At 44.6% G+C, this 8,596-nt stretch overlaps 1 pseudogene; it reads right to left on the bottom strand.

The window, feature by feature from the left end:
- Positions 1 to 7,245: 7,245 nt before the first annotated feature.
- Positions 7,246 to 8,374, bottom strand: LOC113902809 (annotated as a pseudogene).
- Positions 8,375 to 8,596: the final 222 nt, after the last annotated feature.

The following is an 8,596-nucleotide window of genomic DNA, read 5'->3' as shown; positions in this document are numbered from 1 at the left end:
GCACCAGTGATAGTCCAGAGGAGAGGTCAAAGGTCTGGGATAGTCAGTCATTCAGGAGTAGGGGGAACAATGCCCTGTGCAGTGTCACCTCTTTACTATAAGACAAACAGCTTAACTTTTGGGAGGTGTCACAAGTCTGTTTGAAGTGGTGCTTTCTGCATCAGAAACATATAGTTCTTTACTTTGTGCCCCATTCATGCTGGTGGATGTGTTGCCACATCTGGTGCAATGATGGATCCAGGCAGTCATGGTGGTTATATGGGTGGTACAGGCTGGATCAGCAGCATGATTTAAGTTGATCTTATTAAATAAGGGCCCTTAACCGTGGGCATCTCCATGAGAGCCAGATTATCTGGTTGGCAGCTGAATTTGTTGCCACAGTTTGTAGTTCCAAAGACGAATGTCTTCAACTTGCCAGTTTTGCAGACAAGACAGTTAGGCCATTGGCAACTACAAAAGGCAGTAAAAATGTACTAAGTTTCAACAGGGGAGGTATGGCCAGAACTATGAGCACTGCCTTGAGTGATGCCCATTGAACAGAATGACTATGCCTGGTTCTGATTCTGCATAGCTGGTGCTGAGGTTGAATATGGACATCGCTGGTGTCAGCTGAAACACCAATGAACCAAGCAGGCACTTAGCAGATCCTCTGTGAATTGAAGGCCCCGTTGAGCTAGCACTTATGCTCTGGGTGATGAAGTGAGGAATAAAGTTTTCCCCAAAGGGATTACTGCCACCCTTTCATGTAAAACCCAGATAATGTTAGAACTAGGTCAGGTATGCTCCTAAATACAGCAAATCTCCTACATACAAATGAGTTCCATTCTGATAGCACATTCACAAGTCCAATTTGTTTGTAAATCCAACAGCATTAGCCTTGGTAACCAACTAACACAATGCACGATATAATACCATACTGTATTACTGTAATGTAATACCATTACTGTACCACACGTAAGAGGTTTATAATACTTTTCACACAAATAATACATAAAAGAACAAACACAGAAAATAAAGAAAATATTTTGAATCATAGTACAGTACCTTGAAAGGTACAAAGTGTTAGTCACTCAGTTGTGTCTGACTCTTTGTGACCCCATGGACAGTAGCCCACCAGGTTCCCCTATCCATGGAATTCTCCAGGCAAGAATACTGGAGTAGGTTGCCATTTCCTTCTCCAGGATATCTTCCCAATCCAGGGATTGAACCTGAGTCTCCCTCATTGCAAGGAGAATCTTTACCAACTGAGCCACCAGGGAAAATCTTGAAAGGCACAGTAGTAGAGTATAACAGTTGGCACACAGTGGCTGGCATCAAGTGAACAGGCAAGAAGACTTACTGACTGGAGGAGGGAGAGAAGGTGGTAGAGCTGAAGAGGGCAAGATGCAATCTCACTCATACCTGATATCGACGGCACAGGTTTGGGTTCTTTGCTGGATTCAGTTCAATCTACCCTCTTGAAAAAATGATCCAGGGATATCTGGGTAGTAGCTCTTTTTTCTCTCTTCATAGATGACCCTTTAACACTGGATTGCATTCTGAATGGCTGCTGCAACCTTCATGTACCATTCTGCATTTGGGTCCGGTGCCTCAAAAATTAAGTGTCTTTTCAAATGAAGAAAATCCCCTTGCCATTTCCTGCATCATGCATCTCTTTGGTTCTTCAGTTACTTCTTCTTTCTCTCGTCTCTCTTCATTCTTTCTTTAGGCCTCCTATTCCATCAGGTCTTCATTAGCAAGCTCCTCAGGCTGCACACAAGGAGTTTAATGAAGTCATCTCCTCTTGAAGACCTAGCTCCAGCTTCTTGCTGAAGGTCACTAAGTTGCTGAAGACCTCTTTTGACTCCTCATCCACCTTCTCAAATCCACAAAAATTGTGAACAAACTTTGTGCAAAGGTTCTTCCAAACCCCAGTCATGGTGATGGTTGTAACCTCATGCTAAGCAAAGTCGATTTTGTTTATGGCCTTGTAGATGCTATAGTTCTTCCAAATTGTCACAAAGTTGTTCCTCATTTATCACTCACCCTTACTGCTTGATGAAAAGTGTGACATAAATTATATTTCTTGAAAGTCCCTATAACTCCTTGATCCCTCGGTTGGATGAGCCACACTGTATTCAGTGGCAGATGCACTACTTCAACATCGGGATGAAAGTCATCCGTGAATGGGCGTGGCTCAGAGCATTGTTGAGTAAAAAAAGAATGTTGAATGGGATGTCCTTCTCCAAGTAATATTTCCGTACCCCAGGGATAATATCCCGGAAAATAGGATAAAGTCCTGAAAAAACCAGTCCAGAAAAAATGGCCTGTGTAACCCAGGCTTTGGCATTACTCTTCCACACAATAGGAAGTGCTCTTGAGTTGTCTGAAGGATCAAGGAAGAGCAACTTCAGCTTCATATCCCCAGCAGCATTGCCACCAAACAACAGAGTTAGCCTATCCTTTACTGCTTTAGAGCCTGGCATCATCTTTTCCTCCTTCCTTACTGATGTAACTTCAGTCTGGCATCCTCTTCCAGGACAGTCCCGTCTCATTCACATTAAAAGCTGGTCGGATAAACACATACCTTCATCAGTAATTTCTCAAAGTGTTTCAGGAAATTCCTAGGCAGTTACCATATCTGCACTTGCTACCTTGCTACTTACTTATGGTTGGCTCTAGCCTTGAACTGGTGAGAACAGTCATGGCTGGCAGGAATAGATGTGCCCTATGATTCTTCACCATGATTCTTCTCCAGATCTTCATAAAATCTTTTAGCTTTCTCTTGAATCAGCATTAAGCTGAGCAGGACTCGACACAGATGCTTATCCTGCATCCACACACCGAGAAGTTTCTCCATTTCCTTCATCACTTCCACACTTCTTCAATATTATTGTTGACAGCATTAGCACAGCAGACTTCACATGTTCCATGATCTTGTCCCTGTTCTTTAGGACTGTGCCAATGGTTGAATGATTCATGTTATAAGAATTAGCAGTGTCTACCATCTCTTTGCCTTGCTCCATTCTCAATTATTTTCACTTTTGTTTCCTTTGTTATTGCTTGGCACTTCTTAGCAGCACCAGCTACATCACTGCTGATTTTACACTTGCTTTTGGATATCCTGGCCTTGAAATACAGATATTGTCCTACTGTACTCTATTCAGTACTGTGCAGGAAAGTACACAAAGGCACAGCCACTCAAAGAGGATACCTGCATGTGACAGTGTACACCAGACCCCTGATTGTACATGGAGTGCATATTTGCATGTTTGAAAGTTTGCAATATGAAGGTTTGTATGTAGGGGACTTACTATATAGCATTTCCATTTGATGAGCAAGGCCTTTGACTAAAACAAACCGTGGAAAATTCTTCAGAAGATGGGAATACCAGACCACCTGACCTGCCTCCTGAGAAATCTGTGTGCAGGTCAAGAAGCAACAGTTAGAACCAGACAGGAAACAACAGACTGGTCCCAAATTGGAAAAGGAGTACATTAAGGCTGTATATTGTCACCCTGCTTATTTAACTTAAATGCAGAATACATTGAAATGCCAGGCAGGTTGACGCACAAGCTGGAATCAAGATTGCTAGGAGAAATATCAATAACCTCAGATATGCAGATGATACTGCCCTTATGGAAGAAAGTGAAGAGGAGCTAAAGAGCCTCTTGATGAAAGTGAAAGAGAAGAGTGAAAAAGTTGGCTTAAAATTCAACATTCAGAAAACTAAGACCATGGCATGCAGTCCCATCACTTCATGGCAAATAGATGGGGAAATAATGGAAACAGTGACAGACTATTTTCTTGGGCTCCAAAATCACTGCAGATGGTGACTACAACCATGAAATTAAAAGACACTTGCTCCTTGGAAGAAAAGCCATGACCAATCTAGACAGCATATTAAAAAGCAGCGACATTGCTTTGCAAACCAAAGGTCCATCTAGTCAAAGCTATGGTCTTTCCAGTAGTCAAGTATGGATGTAAGAGTTGGACTATAAAGAAAGCTGAGCACCGAAGAATTGATGCTTTTGAACTGTGGTGTTGGAGAAGACTCTTGAGAGTCCTTGGATTGCAAGGAGATCCAACTAGTCAATACTAAAGGAAATGCAACTTCAATACTTTGGCCACCTGGTGTGAAGGACCGACTCATTGGAAAAGACCCTGATGCTGGGAAAGATTGAAGGCAGGAGAAGAGGATGACAGAGGATGAGATGGTTGGATGGCATTGCCGACTCATTGCAGACTCATGCCGATGGACAAGAGTCTGAGCAAGCTCTGGGAGTTGGTGATGGACAGGAAGGCCTGGTGTGCTGCAGTCCACGAGATCACCAAGAGTCAGACATGACTGAGTGACTGAACTGTCTGAGCAAGGCCTTTTTTTGTCTTTCCATAGATAGCCACCAAGTCCACATTTATGTGTGTGTGTGTGTTAGTCACTCAGTTGTGTCCAGCTCTTTGTGACCCCATAGACTGTAGCTTGCCAGGCTCCTCTGTCCATGGAATTCTCCAGGCAAGAATACTGGAGTGGGCTGCCATTTCCTTCTCCACGGGTTCTTCTCAGCCCAGGGATTAAACCTGTATCTTTCATATTGCAGGCAGATTCTTTACCATCTAAGCCACCGGGGAAGCCCAGATCCAAGTTTACCCATCCCTAGTCACATAGACCTCTATGGATCAGTTGGGCTTCCCTGGTGGCTTATATGGTAAAGAGTCTGCCTACAATGTGGGAGACCTGGGTTCCACCCCTTGGAGGGGAAGATCCCCTGGAGGAGGGCACAACAACCCATCGCAGTATTTTTGCCTGGAGAATCCCCATGGACAGAGGTGCCTGGTGGGCTATAGTCCATCGGGTTGCAAAGAGTTGGACACGACTGAGCGTGGGTCAGGAAGTAAGAAATTAGGAGGTTCCAAAAAGAGAGACTTCTCCGGCAGTCAAGTGGTTAAGATTCCGCTGTCTCATTGCAGGGGACACAGATTCATTCGATTCCTGGTTGAGGAACTAAGATCCCGCATGCTGCATGGCACAGCCAAAAAGGAAAAAAAAAAGAGGCCAAAAGGGAGGTACCGACTATGTCCGAAAGGTGGTGCTGTTGTGCAGGAAACTGATCTCTGAGTAATCGCAGCCATCGAATTGACTTTTTCCTATTTCCCTTTCTCTTTTTGGAAGCTCATGGGCTTTCTTCTGGGTTGTCTAGAGGGTTCAGGAATCAACTCTATACACATAGCAGTCTCTGAATGAGTGAATCCCCTCTGACATTTATGGGCATTCACAGTACAAACCTGTACAAACTTCAGTACTAATTACACTTTCAGCAGTGGCAGCCCCAACAACAGTACATTGAGCTGACCTCAAAAGATCCACCTGTGGGGCTTCCCAGGTGGCGTTAGTGGTAAAGAACCCTCCTGCCAATGCGGGAGACTTAAGAGATGCAGGTTGGATCCCTGGGTTGGGAAGATCCCCTGGAGGAGGGCTTGGGAACCCACTCCAGTATTCTTGCCTGGATAATTCCATGGATGGAGGACCTCAGCAGGCAGTCCATAGGGTCGTAAAGAGTCAGACACGACTGAAGTGGCTGAGCACAGCATGCGTGACCCAGGGTCATTTAAATTACAATTAAATTGTAGGGTCAATTTAATTTCCTGTCCCCACTAAACTTCGCTCATAGCCCATCAGTTGAAATTGGATGATTTTTCTTTTTAGTACCTTCATTGAGATATATTAATAATTGATGTTTGGTGCTGTATAAGTTTAAGGTGTAAAGCATACATAGTGAAATGATTATCACAATAAGATTATCACATCGTCTCATAGAGATGCAAAATTAAAGAAGTAGAAAATTTTTTCCTTGTGATGAGAATTCTCAGAATTTATTGTTTCATATATAACGTATTATAATGTTAATTATATTTAACGTGTATACATCCTGAGTACTTATTTACCTTACTGCTGGAAGTTTGTACCTTTTGATCACTGTCATGCAATTTGCCTTCTATCCACCCCCTCGTGACCACAAATTTGATCTCTTTTTCTATGAATTTGTTTGTTTTTGAAGTATAATTGACCTATAACACTATGTTAGTTCCTGTTATACAACAAAGTGACTTGATATTTTTAAAATTTAAAATGACCACAAATAAAAGTCTAGTTACAGTATGTCACCTTGTAAGGATATCACAGAGGTTTTCTTTTTGGAATCTTTGGAAGCTTTCATCTGTTCCGGCAATGCATGTAACATGGCATAAAGACTTAGGCCCTCAAGCTAGGCAAGGCATCATGGCCGTTGGAAGAAGCACCGTGGCAGCTGGCAGGAGGCGGTAACACGGACTCTTGTTGGGAAAGGACTGAGCTACACAGATGAACCAAAGGAAGGTTTTAGGTGTCAGGGCCCCAGCGAAAAGGAGGATGAGGATGGACTGCCCTAGCCTTAACCTAGTGCTTTAAAAAGAAAAAATACCCTTCCCTTCAGTCACTAGGAGCTGTCTGAAGGGAGGGAGGCTTCCCTGGTGGCTCAGGTGATAAAGAGTCTGCCTGCAATGTGCGAGACCCAGGTTCGATCCCTGGGTTGGGAAGATCCCCTGGAGAAGGAAATGGCAACCCACTCTAGTATTCTTGCTTGGAAAATCCCACAGATGGAGGAACCTGGCAGGTCACAGTCCATGGGGTCACAAAGAGTTGGACACGACTGAGCAACTTCACTTTTCTTTCCTTTCTGAGGGGAGGGCATCTTATTACTTGCCCCTCCACGGACCTATAGGATCTGAGAACAGGGGAGAAGAATGGAACGAGGCTGATAGGAAAGCCAGAGTGGGAAGAAGTCACACAGTTCCCTGGGTGGATGAGTCAAAACCTGGGCTTGGACTTCAGTCCCCCTTGGCCAGAACAGCATCTTTTCCTTCTGAAGAGGTCAGGTCACTTGAGCTCGCAGGACCAGGAATATCAGCTCTTTGGCCCCTCTTGATCCCTGGTTGTTGGGATTCCCTTGTGTCTCAAAAGCCCTGGAGCAATAAAGTTTCTGTCTAGGAATTTCTTTCCTAGTCAGCAAGCAGCAGGCCCTCCTGGCAGAAATGTCCTTTCTGCCCAATCTGCCCCCCAGGAGGGTGGGAATGTGGCCAACCCTCCGGAAGGGTCCCAGAAGCTCACATGGCCCCAGATGGAAAATGTGTACCTTCTTCATAGGCTTAGCACTCCCAGTCTTCCCCTCCAGCTCTTCCAGGTTTGGTACCAGGCCAAAGATTCCACTGTGATCTGGAGACTAGTGGCCTTCAGAACTGGTTTTGGGGGTGACAGGATGAAGAAAGTTAGGCAAAGTTAGACATTCTGAGGCATGTCACTTGATCTGCTTAAAGGAAGAATTGTTCATGAGGGAGCTGGCACTTGGTCTTATATCTGGGTTGCACTGAATGCACTGCTCCACAAAGTGGAGGAAATGGGGTGAGCAGTTGTGGTGATAAGGGTGGGATGGAGAGTCGCCATTGGAGGTCCCGGGAGTGCTGGTGGCCAGGTTGTCACTCAGGCCATAATGGCTGAATATGAGGTGCTCATGGTCAGCTCCTCAGGGAGGTTGGTGCTGGTGTCCAGCAGGCAGGACATTGTGCTGTTCAGCTTCTCCAGCAGCATCTAGGTGGCGGGCATATCTTTAAAGGGGACGTGGCCATCAGCCACTTCACAGGCTGTGATTCTCACACTGCAATGTCAAATTTGGCAACATAAACCTGAAGATTCTGCCAGAGGACTTATGAGCTGAGCCAAGGCAGAACCTTGATTCAGCACTTGAGGAAGTACTGGGCTGCTACTGCCAGTGACTGATCGTGCTGAGCTGCTGTTAGGATCAGGATGTAAGTGGCTGGTTTTGACTCCTGTGCACGCATCCCAAGTGGTGGGTGTCGTGGACCCTGAGCGCCCCCTGCAGACTGTAAGCAATTTCCAGTTCATTCATACCGAAGTGTGTATAGATGGCCTTTGCAGAGCCATATGCTGTGAATGATGTGACAACCCACACCTCATTATCTGCAATAAAAGTGGCTTGATATGGCAAGGTATTGGGATGGCTGAGAAACTTAGAGACATGGAGCTCCCGCTGCAAGAATGTCACCATCTCATTGGAATGAACTTCTAGATTAATCCTTTGTATGGTCACATACTCTCCCATTGGTGTGTACTTTGTTAGATTCACTATTATCAGGTCCTCAAATCCTTTACCTATAATAATGAGAAGTTCATAACAACCTCCCTCCGGCGAAAACTTACTCATGATCTCCTGTTTAGAGAAGGATGCTATCAACTCTGAACTTACCATATTGGTCTGCAAACGGTTCCAAATCTCTTAGGCACCCAACAATGAACTTTTCAGAAACCTAGCGCCTAATTCCATTTACTTACAAGAAAAGACATAACATGTAGACCTACTTTAATTTCAAAAATTTAGACCCAGTCTCAGCTCTGCCTCCTTGATTTAAGGTTGCACTTCTGCCAGGCCTATTTCTGGGAGGCCAGAGTTATTGACTGTATCTTCCATACTGTACATTTCATACCCTTGACTCATTTATTTTGCAACTGGACATTTTTACCTCTTAATCTCCCTCACTTATTTCTTTTCTGCCTCCTCTACTCTCC

The sequence above is a fragment of the Bos indicus x Bos taurus genome, chromosome 13 (genome assembly GCF_003369695.1).
Source record: "Bos indicus x Bos taurus breed Angus x Brahman F1 hybrid chromosome 13, Bos_hybrid_MaternalHap_v2.0, whole genome shotgun sequence".
Lineage (NCBI taxonomy): Eukaryota > Metazoa > Chordata > Mammalia > Artiodactyla > Bovidae > Bos > Bos indicus x Bos taurus.
The sequence above is the reverse complement of the archived record's forward strand: the minus strand, read 5'-3'. Positions and strand labels throughout refer to the sequence as shown.